Below are 16,060 nucleotides of genomic sequence, written 5' to 3' on the forward strand. Positions count from 1 at the left end.
CAAAAAATTCAACAACTAGTTTAGGGGACTCAAGATATAGCTGCCTCCCCTTTTGGGAAATCAAACCCCAGTCTCCAGCAAAACATGATCTAGAAGCACGAGTCTGCAAACGTATTTTGACATCTTCTTTGTTCTGGTCCTATAGATGCATTTGATGGGGAGCATCTGTTTGAATCCTCACAAGACGCACGCAGGAAAGATAACTATTGCAAGGAAGCAAAGGCTCAGAAATATGAAGTAGTCACACAGGTAAAAAGGGTCAGGATGTGAACCTAGGTCAGGCCGATTCTAATCTATGTGATCTTCCCAGTGCCTATCAAAGGGGATAAACCTCAGGAGTTCATCTCATTTCAGCCCACATCAAATTTCCCAAGTCTCTGGAATTTGAATTTCCCTGCCAGTTATAGCCTCATTAATTCAACAGCCTTTATTGATTGCCTCCTAAGTGCCAAGAACTGTGCTTTGCCCAGTGGCTTCCAGAGAATGAGTAAACGATAATAATGATAAAATTTAAGTGGTGAGAAAGCAGCTCCTAAGGGTGTCAGAGTGCTTTCTCAAAATGAATTACTTTCTCATTATTGAATAAATTGTAATTTGAAAAGCTGGTAAAAATGCCTTCTTTTGGTGAGCCAAGCCAATCAATATGTGCCATTTAAAATTCTCCTTTCTGCTTTTCTCCTATTCAGGCAGGCTGGAGAAAAAGCAAGCATTTAAGGCTGAGATTACTGAGTTGAGTTTCTTAATGGAGTGGTTTTTGTTTTTGTTTTTGTTTTTTTTTGGCGGAGGGAGTGATTTGTTTCTGAAGAATAGGCAGTCTAGGGCTGGCTAAGTGGACTGCTTTCCTGGAGAGAGAGGAAGACGGGGCTTGCCTGTCCACTGGTCATGGGGGAAGCAGGGGAGGGGGAATAGCCCCTGCAGGAATCTGCTTGGAGAAGCATCCCCTCCCACTGGCCCCAGGGACAGCTGACAGCTGTCGTAAGTATTGATCAACCACAAAAGCAGATTTCTAGAACAGTAGGTATCTGTTACAGGACACACATATTCATGTACAAAACTTGGAAACTTTGGCTCTAAAATCTTAAAAGGGGCTATTTCTGCCTGGTGGGATTATTAGTGACTTTTTTTCCCATTTTGCTCCTCTGTAATGCTAATTTTTCTTCTCTAGTCTTATATCCCTTATAATCAATAGGTGTCATTGGGCTACTAGATATACTAGAATAGATGTCATCTGGCGACTCCACACCCCCTTTCACTCTCTTCTCACATCTCCTCTACCTCTCTTTCTCTTTTCATTCCCTTTTCAAAGTGACGATTTTTTAAAAATAAAAATAAAAAAGTTCTTTCTCCCCCATCTCCTTTCTGTCTAACAGGGATGAGAACATCCTCCCTGTGCCACCCTCTCTCTTCTCTCCCCTCCCTTCCTCCCTCCTCACAGCCTCGCTGAGAATGCTGGGGGTTCCGGAGTAAGAAAGGAATTTCTCCTACCCTCAGTCATAGCTTGTCCATCAGATCCCTCTAGATGTTTCACTTAGGAAGGGACCACCCATAGGTACAAGCAAGGGTAGATGGCAGGAACAGGGTTGGCACATGATAACAAGGCCATAAATCTATCCCACACAATTTCCTTTTCCTGAGCTCCAGGAAGAGTGGGGCTGAGTCAGGTGCCCAGGATCGCACATCCACAGGATGACCTTTGAAGCACAGAGATGTTCGGGACTTGCCAGTTTCTTCATTTGTCAAAAAGAGAGAATAATGTCTCTTCTTCACAGGTGTGTAATGAGGATCAGATGAGATAATGGATACAAAAGTGTTCCAAAAGGTCAAAATCCTACAGAATGAATCACCAGGCCTAGTAAGTCTCTCTTCTTAATTTCTTTCCTATCTGTCTTCTCTCAGCTTCCCCCGAGCCTACCCTAGTCTAGGCCATAATCATCCCAGCACTGCTCTTTCGGTCTCCCTGTCTTTACTCCTTCCTCACCTCAGTCCCTCCTATACATTAATGCCCAGTAATCTTTCTAAACCCCACTATTCAGCAAGGTGCATCCCTCAACAAAAATTCTTTTTGACCAAAACAAAACTCCAAATTCTTAGCCTAGTGGTGGTAGGCAGAATTCTTAAAATGAGCCAGTGACACTCATCCTTATATAATCCATTCTCCTTTGAGTGTGGTTGGAACCTGTTAATAGGATGAGTTATCACTCCCACAATTATGCTATACAGCAAAAGGGAAATTATCCAGCTGGACTCAATTTAATCATATAAGCCTGTTAAAAGCAGAGAATTTTCTCCAGCTGGTAGCAGAAGAGGAAATCAGAGATTAGAAGCATAGGAAGGATTCAACAACAGCCAGCAAGGAAGCAGGAACTTCAGTCCCACAACCACAAGGAGCTGAATCCCACCAGCCAAAGGAGCATGGATGCTGATTTTTTCCCCAGAGCCTCTGGTTAAGAGCCTAATCTGGCCAACACTGCCAGATTGAGTTCTGCCTTGTGACTCTGAAACAGAGACCCCAGATGAGCCTACCAGGACCTCTGACCTACAGAACTATGATATAATGAACAGTGTTCTTTCAATCTGCTAAATTTTTAGCAATTTGTTATGCAATGTCTTAGTTCAAGCTGCCTTAACGAAATACCATAGGCTAGATGGCTTAAACAACAGAAGGTTATTTCTCACAGTTCTGAAAGCTGGGAAGTCCAAGATCAGGGTGTCAGCATGGTCAGGTTCTGGTGAGGAGCCTCTTCCTGGTTTGCACATGGCTGTCTTCTTGTTCTGGCCTACATGGTGGAGAGAGAGATCATCTCTCTGGCCTCTGTTCTTGCGATGACACTAATCCCATTCATGAGGGCTCCCACTCTCATGACCTAATTACCTCCCAAAGGCCCCACCTCCTAATACCATTACATTGGGGGTTAGGCTTCAGCATATGAATTTTGGGGAAGATACACACACTCGGTCCCTAGCATGCAGCAATAGAAAATTAATACACTTGATATTTCAAGACCTTAAGAGTTCTTATTCAGCTTACATGTCCAATCCATCTCTCAAACTTAAGCTCTGGAGTGATTATGGGGTTCAAATCTGAACTATCACTTGCTGGCCAATTAATGGCATCTATTCCTCCTCTATATATTTAGGATATTTATAGAACCTTCCTCATGAGATTGTTGGGAGGATTAAATTAGATGATCTAGCAAAGCACTTAGTACAGTATCCAGCAAAAAGTATATGCTGGGTAAATTATTTTTTTCTTTGTGTTGTTATTATATTCTCTGCAGACGTTCCTCTTAAGTCAAATGGACTTATTTATTAACCTAGGAAAATACACTCTTTTCTTGGCTCACATCATGCCCCTTTCCCTTGCTTCTCTACCTCTCAAATACCCATCCTTCCACGCCTTGCTCAAATTCCTCCCTCCTCTGTGAAACCTTCCCAGATCCTTCCAGCTCATGGTGGTCTATTCTTTGTATTAACTGCTCAAGAACCAGAGAATGGTGTAAATACTTAGACTGTCTCATATCTAATCACTTAAAAGGATGTTTTTTATTTTAAAAGAAATGCCTGTTTGTTAGAGATAATTGGGAAAATCCATAACAGTTCAAGGCAGGAAATAATTCACCTGCTGCCATTATTAATATCTCCTTCCGGACTTCCTGTTTTTGTTGTTTATGGATATATAAACATATAGGAAAACAGTTGCCTTCCAGAGAATAAATCTTTGCATTAGTCCACCCAGGGCATGCATCTGCCTGAGAAGAGACTAGGATGTCTTCACAGAAGGAATTCATAGGGAAAGTACAACGTGACATTGAACCGTACTCATGCAAAATAGGATTTTGCAGAAAACCAGGGTATTGAGAAGTTTTAGCCAAGGTTCCTGCATTAGTTTCCTATGGCTGCCATAACAAATTACCACAAACTTAGTGGTTTAAAACAACACAAATTTGTTCTCTGACAGTTCTGGAGGTCAGAAATCTGAAAGGAGTCGAAAGTGTTGTTAGGGTTCCTTCTGGAGACTCCAGGGAAGGCAGTTCCTTTCACCTTTCAGCCTCTACAAGCACCCACATTCCTTGGCTCATGGCTGAATCACTCTGATCTCTGATTCCATAATCACATCACCTCCTAACCTTAACCCTCCTGCCTCTCTCTCATAGGGACCCTTGTGGTTCCATTGGGGTCACCTGGATAATCCAGGATAATCTCCCCATCTGAAGATGCTTAACTTAATCATATTTGCAAAGTCCATTTTACTTGGTAAGGTAACATAGTCACAGGTTCCTGGGATTTGGATGTAGCCGTCTTTCAAGGACCACTATTCTGTCTACCAAAGTACCATAGAAAATAGAGCCTTAGGTAAGGATTATGTGCTGATAGTTTTATTGTAATGTATGAATCTAGGGCAGTAAGAGTGAAGAAAAAGGGAAGTAAAGCAGCAAGAATGCAAAGCAATGCAAGATGATGATGACTGAGCAGACCACTGCCTCAGGATGAGCTGAGAGAAGACACAGCAGCTTGCTCAGCGGGTGAAGGGTTCAGCCCTGTGGGAGTCAGGTTATGCGGAGAAACTGTCTCTGGGAGCGGTCAGTTGAAGAAAGGAATGAGAGGGAATTTATCTGTCAGGTTCCCTCCCATCTCTTATTTCCCATTGATCAAAGGTTGCCCCATGTGGAGTGAATTCCTACACATTTCCGGGCCACATCATTTGGGCCCCTTTGAGAGTTTTTTTGTAAGGCCTTAGCCCTTCGGTGTGGTGTTGTGTCTGAGTCTGGAAGTAGTGGGAGGAACCAGACATGCCGTGAGCATTTGGTCAGCCTCAGGAGGGCTACAGGGAAGTGACGGCCAAGACAGATCCATCAGCTGAGGGGCCAGGTTGCAGGTGGAACCAAAAGAATCCGAGAAAGCAGGTGAAGTCAGGGGAGTCTGAGGAGACCCCTGAGATGTATCCAACACATTGCACCTCTTGAATCCCTCAGATCCATCAGACCCTCCCTTTACATCCTCTTCCAGATCATAATATGAGGCATGCAGTTATTTTTTGAGAACAAGATGCCCTCACTTCTCCAATCTAGTCAGTCACAGAGTCCCTTCGTGGTTATAGCCAGTCTAAATTTCCAGTAAAACTGAAGGCAAGAAGATTAATAGAGCAAGCTACCTTCCCCACTGTGCTGGTCCCAAGGCCATGACCAATATTCATCATTCCATCCTCTACCACCCATTCTAGGCCTCTCTCCCCCTTGGCCTGCACTTCTTCTGGTCTACGTTACTAGAGCTTGGTGTGCCCTATCTGGTTAGATGGAAGATGATTTGACACCGAAATTTTATTCTCTCCAGAGTGACTTCCCAGGGGTTGGAGCTCCAGTCTACAAAATTGGCTCTGTGTTATGTCAAAAAATAAATTAGGCTATGCCTCCCATGTCCACTGCATAGATGAGGCTGCAGTAGGTACAGGGCCTCAGGCTCAGGCACTGCTGCCTTTTGCAGCTCAATCATTGGCAACCATGTCAATCATGGTTCCCTGCTGGCTTAGTGTCACAGGACCAAAACAACTCTGCAAACAGAAATGATCAGTAGTTATGCCACTGGGTAGAGAGGAGTTCATTAAGGGCTACTGTGAGGAGCCATAGGTGTTTTGGAAGGAACTCAAGAATGGAAAGCTGCAAGAGAAGCGGTTCTAATAAAATTATTGTAGCAATAGCTACCATTTATTGAGCATCTGTGTGCCAGGAGCTATATGAGGCCCCTTTTTTAAGATAGTTGATAGGAAAAACAATGTTGAGATAACCACAGGATCTAAGATTAAAAACTGCCTACACTTCAGTCACCTAATTCAATCAATATTTTTATTTTTTCCACATGCATATACAGTTCTTTCATATTCCTTATAACATTATAGCTATAACTTAGAATATTAATTTCCACCTTTTCACTTTGATTTTTACCTTAAATAATATTTGCATTTTGTGAAAATCACAAGTTTATCTCCCTCTCTTCCAACTTTCTCTTCCCCCACATTGTAACCAATGTTAACAGCCTGGGAACATCTCTCTCTATGTTCATTTAAAATAATAATGGTAATAATAACAGCAAACCCTTACTCAATGCTTATTACAAGATAGACATTGTTGTTTTTTTTTTTACCACATTACCTGCTATAGCTTATTTAATCCTCACAACAACTTTAAAAGAAGTACTAGTGTTATCCTCAGTTTTTACACATGAAAAAACTGAGGTCCGACATATACAAAATATTCAAAAATATAAACAAATACCTAGACACAAGCAAAGGAAGTTTTTTGGTCATTTAAAATAAATAGGAAATGTGGGACACACGGTACACATTTCATTGCAGTAGCTTTTCCAGTAGAGAATATCATTGCCATCTCTCTAAGTCAACAGGTCCAGATCTAACACATTTTTTAGGAGCAAACAATGCCCCATTGTTTGAAGGTACCATCATTCATTGGCCCTATTGATGGGCCTTTATGGTGTTTCCACTTTTTTTGACCACCACAAATGATGTAGCAATAAATATCCTAGAATATAAATCTCTAGGTGCTAGTGCTTTTATTTCTATAGGATAGGGTCTATGGGCATTAGTGCTAAATCTGGAATCCTCCATATGAAATGATAAGCACAGCCGTGAGCTGTGCCAAAGCATCAGACTCTTGAAATGTGTGAGCTCTCCAGAGGTCAGGGAGAGAAGATATACCATTTACACGGCCAAGGGGCTGGTAGCCAAAGAAGATACACAGCCAAGGCAGCCCTGAGCTTGCCTCCTCCAGGGCCCTCCACCTAGGTGGAGGCCAGCTCAGGGCCCAGCCTCTGTACATATCCCAGTCAATTCACAATTTCTTTGGACATCTCTTGGGCATAGAGAGCTGTAGCAGTCACACTGCCCTGAGTACTGAGGTATCCACCTTCTATTCTCAGGTGTTCATTCCAAAGATAGAAAGGAGGAAAAAAAAAATGAAACTACTTATTTCCTCTTTCTGCTTCCCTAGGAACTCTTGTTGTCCCTGGGGAGGCTCACATCAGATCCTACATTTTTGTAGCTGTATCACTGGATAACGATAACATCAGATGGGAAAAAAATGAAAGAAAAAATAAAAGATAAATGAGAGAGGTGACAGATAGTGGTTGGAGTGAAAGAATAGATGATCTTGACCTGCCTAGTAGAAGAGAAAAACACTTAAATAAATGTTTACAATAGTCTGATATGTAGGAAAACATGCATGTGTTCAAGTAGGAAAGCATCCTCAAGTAAATAGACAAGTTTAAAAACTGATTTCAGTAATTTACAGGGCTTATTTTTCTTGCATAACAAGAAGCCCAAAGGTAAGCAGCTGCTGGGTCAGCAACTCAGCAATATCAGGTCCAGTGTCTCTGGGTGGTCGCCGGGTCCAAATGGAAGATGCATTAGTAATGTCGCTAGATGTTCCCAAACTCCCCTGTATGAGGCTCAGACCATTTTGTATTCTCTAAAATACAACATATATCTTAGACAGAAGATAAATATTCCTAACACATAAAGAACTTCTAAAACTTGAGATGAAAAACAACAACCACCCTATAGAAAAACAGGCAGAGTTTATGAATGGTTTCACAGAGAGGAAATGCAAGTGACCCCATTGCAAATATATTGTCAGAGCTCAACTTCCTCTGAATATGAAAAATACAAGATAATACTATACTGAGATATCATTTCTCAGCTATCAGATTGGTAAAAATCCACAGTCCAACAACATATTCTGTTGATAAAACTTTCAGGAAACAGGCTCTCTCCTAAGTTGCTGGTGGAAGTGCAAAAGGATACAATCCCATGGAGGGAAATTTGGACCATCTAGCAAAATTACAAGTTCACATAACCTTTGACACAGCAATCCCACTTCCAGGAATCTATCTCAAAAAGTAAACTGGTAAAAATATAAAGTGACATAGTAAAAGGATATCCATTGCCAGTAATTGTAATAGTAAGGGGGATGGAAACAAGCCAGATGTCCTTCAATAGGGCACTGGTTGAATACATTATGATGCATCCATACAATGGAGTATTATACAACTATAAAAATAAATAAGAAGGCTCTCTCTACTTGAAATAGTTTCCAGGATATATTGTTAAGACAAGCAAGTTAGAGAACAGGGTTTATAGTATGCTACCTTTCATTTAAGAAAGGAAGGTAATATGAATATAGAAACATATATACTTATCTTATCAAAAGGTAATAATGGAAGAATAAACCAAAAACCAATAAAAATGAGGGACCTATAAGGAGAGAGAAGGAACATGATAGAAGGGCAGGGATGGAACCTAGACAACTGCATGTAACTTGTATAGTTTTAAATTTGTACCCATGTAAATGTTTTAAATAAAATTAAAGTTAAAGATGAGGAAATTTATAAAAGTTGGAAAAATGGAAACTCATAATAATAATGGCATATTAGATTGGTGGTTTAGCCACCCAAAGAAAAGTTGTTACAAATGACTCTATAAAACAGTATGTTGACAGTATGTCCTTAAAGGGGTAGATCCTAAGGACTAAAAAGAACCATGAAGAAATCTTAAACTGCATTCAGTGGTATATCAATCAGGATAGACTAGACTATGTTCTATTATAATAACAAATCCAAGTCCTGGTGCCTTCAACAACAAAGGTTTCTTTTCTCCCATGCTACATGTTCATTGTGTGTTGGCTTCAGCTCTGATCTGTATCATCTTCCCTCTGTGACCCAAGCAGGAAGGGAAGAGCATCTGTCTGAAATATTTTGCCAGTCATTGAGGCAGAAGACATCTTCCTGGAAGTGACCATCACTCTTATTCCACTCTAATTTTATTGGCCAAAGAAAGTCACATAAGCTGAGTTCAAAATGTCAGGGATGTATAATCTTCTCTCAGCAAGAAGCACTGCAGAGATTGGCACCAAATATGGGTGAACAGGAATACAATCTCACACAGAGAGTTAGTAGGATTATATTTTTGTTTTGAAACTATCACATGCATATTGTAGGATCAACAAATTAGTACTTTTGTTAATGTCATTACAAAGATCTTCAGCATAAAAGACAAAAGACACAAGTATAAACCCAAACAATTGGGAATTGGAAGTACCAATATGAACTCCTAATTTATCTTTCTAAAAGAGAGGAAAGCATCCTGTCAAATGAAAAGGTTTAGAAGCAATGGCAACCTTGTAGCGATGAATAAGTATTGTGCCTAAATTGTGATCTAAATGCCATTTTCTTCTAAAAGGAACCAAGGTACACCTGACCTACCCTAGACCTACTCTACCCTGCTTACCCTCATTACTCTGGGCCTCAGTCACTTGCCTAGCTTCCTGGCCAGAGCATCCCTGTCTAGGCTCCCACTGTTCTTCTGATTGTAAATATATGGTACTATGTAAATATATGTTGCTGCTACTACATCCACAAGAGTGAGGATAGCCCTTAGCAGCACTGACTGATAGAGATAATGATGCAATTCACTGCATGAATTGGACCCACAGAAGTTATAGCTTCCCCATCAGCTCTTTGGAGGGCCCATTTAGCACCACCAAGATGTGTCAGAATATAACACCATTTAGCACAAATGTCAAACAAAGATAGGAGGTGAGAAGTAACCACTAGATAAATTGCTTGCCTTTCTTTCTTCCTGGTGGATTGTTCAGAAGCGCAGTAGTTTCTAATGACGTCCAGTGACATCAACCAACCACCAGCGTTTTGTGTTTTTGCAAAGCTCAAGGCGACTCAGTAATTACCCCTTAGTGATTATTCTCCCTCCTTTCATGTCTCTCTTGCATTCTTCCATGTATCTTGCTTTCCTGGGATTGTTCATCCCAATAAATTGTTAGAGAATGAATGTTTGCATCACATTCTATTTTCCACCAAACTCAGGCTAAGGCAGTTGTTACTAGAAGTGACTCTTAAGAAGCAGACCCTCAGGATGGGATTTTAGTGCTGGATTGTCTGCCTGACTAAATGCAATAAGCCTCCCATCGCTATTGGTTAGTGGAATCCCCGATAAGTAGTGATATTACAATTACTAAAGCTGTCACCTGTGGATAATTTTTATGAGGTGAAATTTTCAATTATCAGGTGGCTTCAGCACTTGATTAATAAAGGGGTGATAACAATTATAATGACTGTGGCATGAGTAACTGCTTTTGAGGGCATTAGAAACTTCGAAAAAAGAAACACTTGAGCCCAGGACTGTTCATTGCCACCTTAAGGCACACCGTGGAAGCCAGAGGGCTGGTCTAGTAACCTTAAAGTTTTCATCTCCTACCCCTGCAGGTCAGATCATGCTGAAAATCAGATCAAGGATCTGATTATAAAGGGTCAGAACTACAAAGAATACTAAATGTGTAACCATAATAAATATCTATGTCAAAGTAGAGCCCTGATGGAAAAAGAGCGGGGTTCTGAGACATAGGATGGGGACATTGGGTAGACGAGCTTCAGATTCTCTAATCAACATTCCTCAGAATTACCCTGACTGGAGAAAACAGCCCCATTCATTTTATCAGAGAACAGCCTCCCTTTCTGTATACCAGAATAATCACTGACCTTACCTGAAGTAGATACCTCATGCTATGAAGCCTGGTCTTCTTAAGATCCTCTCCTACTCATCTTACTGTTCCCAGGCTATAATCAGGGGCAGATCCCAGCACAGCCTGAGTGGGGAATTATAATCCCACTGCAGGAAGAAATTGCCTACACCCAAAATAAGTTTCAGGAGCTGGCTGAGTTTTACCAATAAGAATCAAGAAATATATGTGAGAGTGGATCTTTAGGATATTAGACTAGGAGAAGGGGCAGAATATGGGGCAATGTATGAGGGCACACACCTGTGTGTGTTTTGACAAGGGTATCTGAAGCCAGTCTAGTTACCTAGAATGGTTCTTTGAAAGTTGGACATGACAGTGACATACAGTGAATGAAGTAATAATGTCAGAACTGCCTTGGCAGAATACTGAAGAAGCCAAAAGATTCAGGGAAATACCAACGGTAGAATGGACTTATGAGTAAGACCTGAGAACCTATCACCGGACTCTGTGCTCCTTGAGGACACAGGCAATGGCTCATTCACTAAGACAACAGAGATTTCACCAGTGAGAGGGGCACTGGCATCTTCGAAGGCCAGGTTGACGATGAGAGATATTACCATGGAACTAGGCTTCCTAATATCAATAGGAATGGTGGGATTCTGGAATGGCAAAAAAAACATGCGGCAGCACCTAACACTAGGGCAAGAGGCCTGATTATTATAATTGGCAGAGGGACTTCCCTGGTGGCACAGTGGTTAAGAATCTGCTTGCCAGTGCAGGGGACACAGGTCCGAGCCCTGGTCCAGGAAGATCCCACATGCCGCAGAGCAACTAAGCCCATGTGCCACAACTACTGAGCCTGCGCTCTAGAGTGCGCAAGCCACAACTACTGAGCCCGAGTGCCACAACTACTGAAGCCCGTGTGCCTAGAGCCCGTGCTCCGCAACAAGAAAAGCCACGACAATGAGAAGCCCGCGCACCACAACGAAGAGTAGCCCCCGCTCACCACAACTAGAGAAAGCCTGCGCACAGCAACAAAGACCCAACACAGCCATAAAATAAATTAAATAAATTTATTTATTTAAAAAAATAATAATAATAATTGGCAGAAGGCCAGAGTGGCACTCAGGGCACCTCGACCTGCATTTGTGGCATTGGCTAGTAGACGCTGGTGTTCATAGTAGTTAGGCAGATGGACAAGAGTGTTGATCAATTTTTATAATGAGAAAGGACCGATAGCTGGAGAGCAAAAGGCTAATACCTGTCCTTCATCCAGTTTCAGATCTAAGTCAGCTCACAAACCCTGAGGCCATAGGCAGAGGGATTGGATCCCCCTAAAGAAGGACCCTCTAATGCCATTTCGAGTATATATAAGAAGTAGTTCCCCAATCTTTCCCCAAAGAGACCTGTTGTCTTTTGCCAGGGTAATAGTACGCTGGGGGGAAAGTCTACGAATCCACCCCTTGTTTATTTCTCTGGTTCCCAGTGATAACTTTGGTTAGAATGCGTAAATGGGATGAATATCTTTAAGAGATCCTTCACATTGGTTCCCTGGCTGATGGGGTAAAAGCCATTTTTATAGGAAGGGCCATGTGGAAGCTATCTTTTGTCCTGGCCAAGATAGTAAATCAGAAGCAATACATCATTTCAAGAGGAATTACAGAAATGAATGCTACTATCAAAGACTTAGAGGATGCAGGGATAGTAGCTCCCATCACATCTCTATTCAATTCACTTTTCTAGCCTTTGCAAACACCAGACACTTCTTGGAGAATGGTGGTGGAAAATTGCTGTGAACTTAATCAGGTGGCCTCACTTGCAGCACAGCTGCCTTGCCAGTTGTGGTATCTCTGACATTTTATATGTGGCTGTTGATAGGGTGAAATATTTTTTCTTTTATCCCTAATAATAGGAAAATCAAAAGCAGGTCTCCTTTACATGGCAAGGAAAGCAATAGACCTTCTCTACTGTTCCTCTGTTGAGAGATGTATTGCAGCAAAAGAGGTAGGTGCCACCAGAGTCTGGATCACCTGTTCATGTCCTTTACTTGTGCTCTCTGGATTTGGTCAGGCCTAATCCTGAATGGAGCATTTTTTCCATACAGTGGATTACTGCTGTATCCACCCAACCTTATGACTCATTGGCTCCAATAATACTCAGATCATAGGGAACATTTGTGGTTACATAGTCACTTGGTGTCCCATGGTCAGACATTAGTCACGGGTAGAGCCCAGAATCAAGGCATGGCCTTGCTGCAGAACTCCGGGAGTCTGTGCTGCATCTCTCTTACTGAAGTTTGTTTAAAACCCCGCAGCATCATTATCTGCCATAGTTACCTCTAGTACCGTCAGAGCTGCTGGCTCATATAGCCTAAGTGTCAGGGAAGCTGCCTGGACAAGCTGGGGAGCCCTTTTTGGCTTCGAGCCTCACTGGAAACTCTCATCCCTCTGAGTCACCCAATAGGACTTGGACTTGATTCTAGAAGCATGGATATAATGTCAACTGTAGCCAAAAATGGGCTGCTGCCACATTACAGCCCCACTTAAAGGTGACCCCCAGAAATCATGGTGGAGGAAATCCTCCCAGTGGGCAGAGTTGCCAGCAGTGCGTTGGCTTAATGTGTGTGCAAATGTTGACTCTTTGTCAATAGTGAATGGCTCAGCTTATTGGTCAGGGACCTGGAAGGAAAAAGGCTACAGTCCATATACCACCTCCAGTGTCCTAACCTGCCAGGTGTCCCTGATCTGGCCTTTTAGCTGACATTTCACCAGGCCATTCCACCATTTTTTATCAGGCTGGTAATCCCTTGCTGATGAGGGACATGAAAGACTGTGTATCTTTTGTTTGAGCCCACTTGGTAGTAAAATGTGCTCTTTGGTTCGGTGGTAATGTAGTGTAGGATTCTATGATGATAGGTCAGGCATTTTTTCAGTCCTTAGGTGGTGGTGGATGGTGGTAGAGACACTGAATAAAATCAGGAATGAGGAAATCTGGGGAAGAAGTACATGAATAAACTTACGGGAGTTGGCACAAAATATCTAGTTGACATAGCTAGCCTTTTTCCTTGGCCTCTGCAGTGCTTGCAGAGTGGGCCATGAGCAAAGCAGCCACAGTGGCAGGAATGGAGGCTACACCTGTGTCCCAAAACATGGAGTCCTTTTCATCAAAGCTACCCTAGCTTTGATGCTGAATGCCTAACATGCGAGCAGCAGGGACTGATTCTGAGCCCTCATTATGGTCCCCTTTGTGGGGAGAGCAGCTAGCCTCCTGGGGGCAAATAGATGATATCAGACTCCATTCTTCCTCACCAGAATCACCACGTACTCAAGATATAAGGAATTCCCTGGTGGTCCAGTGGTTAAGACTCCGCCCTTCCACTGCAGGGGACACAGGTTTGATCCCTGGTCGGGAAGCTAAGATCCTGCAAGCCGCACAGCATGGCCAAGAAAAAAACAAATCCATCTCTCAAAGTATAGGTTTGTTTTATCTTCCCACAATGGCTCCACCAGCACCACCATCTGAGGGTTGACAGAGTGCTTGATCTATAAGATATATGATATCCTACACTACTTTGTACGAGACCAGAGAGGACGTTTTACTACACATGAAACATTGGGCTCAAAAACCACAAGATACATCAGTTTTCCATGTACCTCATCACACTGGGTTGACCAGCCTGATAAAAAGGGTAAAAAGGGCTGGTGAAGTCTCAGCTAAAAGGCCATTGCAGGGATACTTCAGCACTAGGTACAGTATACACACTGAGCCAGAGCCAAGCTATGGTGCTAAAGCGCACGGGTCCAGAAACCAAGTGGTGGAAGCAGCCTTGGCCTTCTCAGCCTCACTCCCAGTAGACATGCCAGATTTTAGCTTCATGTTCTTGCCACCGTGGATTCCGTTGGACCAGTGCCTGGGAACCCAGAGGGGGATGCTTTCACCAGGGCTGTGGTAAGGATTCCACTGCACTGGAAGTTGTAGAACTAAAATAGGTGGTGGAGGAGTGAGATGGTGAATATATATTTTGACCGCTGGACCAGCTGTGGCGGTAGGGATTGTAGCTTGGTTTGCTAAACCTCTGTAGGTCTTTTTAGGAGATTGCAACTGAACATTTCCTGAAAGAATTGGACTTGTACTTCCACTCCTAGGAAAGAAATGAGGACGATTTATTCCACGTGAGATCTGAGTATCGTAGGAGGGTAGGAGCATGTCTACGAGGCAGAGGGGGTGGAGGAACCAGACCCAGTTAGTGTACTAGTGCACATCTCCTTGGCCCGTCTCCACCAGTGGTCCTTGCACACTTGTCTTGCTTCCTGGCCAATGCAGCCCTGACAACAGCTCACACTGTCGTCTTGGTTGTAAAGCGGTGCCCACGACCACTGCCACCAGCACACACTGGGGAGTCCCCATGCATAGCAGTGACTGGTAGGGAGAGACCACCTTCACTGCACACTGATGGGTCTGGGCACGTGGAAACTCTGGCTTCCCCTACAGCTGTGACCAGAGCCAAGAACCACAACTGGGGGAGGCAGAAGGGACATGCAAGTGTGTTTGCTCTCACACTATAGCATGTGAGAGCAAACGGGAAAAAGACAGAAGGTGAACTGCTGCCCTTCCTCCCTACTGCCAGGCTGTTCTGAGATACCGTGGTTTCACACCTCTTATCTCAAGAGATGCTGTCCAGCCAAGCAATTGGTTGTGTTTTCTGTGAAGCCAGGGCAGCTTGGGGACACCTCCCCTCGTACTCCATCTCCCCCTACTGCCTCACTTCCATTGTTCACCTCCCTTGTTTCCCTGGAATTGCACTCTTCCCAGTTAAGCGTTAACGCGTATGTTTTTGCCTCAGCCTCTGTTTTCTAGTGAACCTAGACCAAGACACAGGGCTTCTTGGAAAAATGACTGATTACTGGTCTGCAGAAAGAAATGCATGTGATGAGCCTGGGACATCTTATTGTGAGAGACACCATGTCAAAAGGACACAGGAGCAAATTTGAAGGGGCTCCAACTGGCCAAAGGTGGGACAATTTAGGCATCAAAAGAAATATTGACTACAGTGGATTTAAACACATCAAATATTTTTAAAATCATGAGTTCTTAATGATACCAAGAGAAGAAAATCATTGGTAGCTAGTACACCAACTCAGTTCTGAAAGTTGATCAAGAAAAGAATTATGTGTCTATTCTGTCTTTTCTGTGAAAAATTATACTCTAGGGGGACTAAATAGCTGATGAGCTAAATTCTTCTTCATAGACTAACTCTACCTAATAAATGCAGAGGAATGATAGATTTAGAAAATCACCTGTGATGATTAATTTTGTGTGTCTACTTGACCAGGCCATGGGGTGCCCAGAGACTGGGCTAAACATTATTTCTGGATGTGACTGTGAGGATATTTCTGGATGAGATTAACATGTGAATCAGTAGACGGAGGAAAGCAGATTGACCTCCCCAATGTAGGTGGGCATCATCCAGTTCATTAAGGACCTGAATAGAACAAAAAAGCAGAGGAAGGAAGAATTCA

Source organism: Balaenoptera ricei, chromosome 8 (assembly GCF_028023285.1).
Source record: "Balaenoptera ricei isolate mBalRic1 chromosome 8, mBalRic1.hap2, whole genome shotgun sequence".
Lineage (NCBI taxonomy): Eukaryota > Metazoa > Chordata > Mammalia > Artiodactyla > Balaenopteridae > Balaenoptera > Balaenoptera ricei.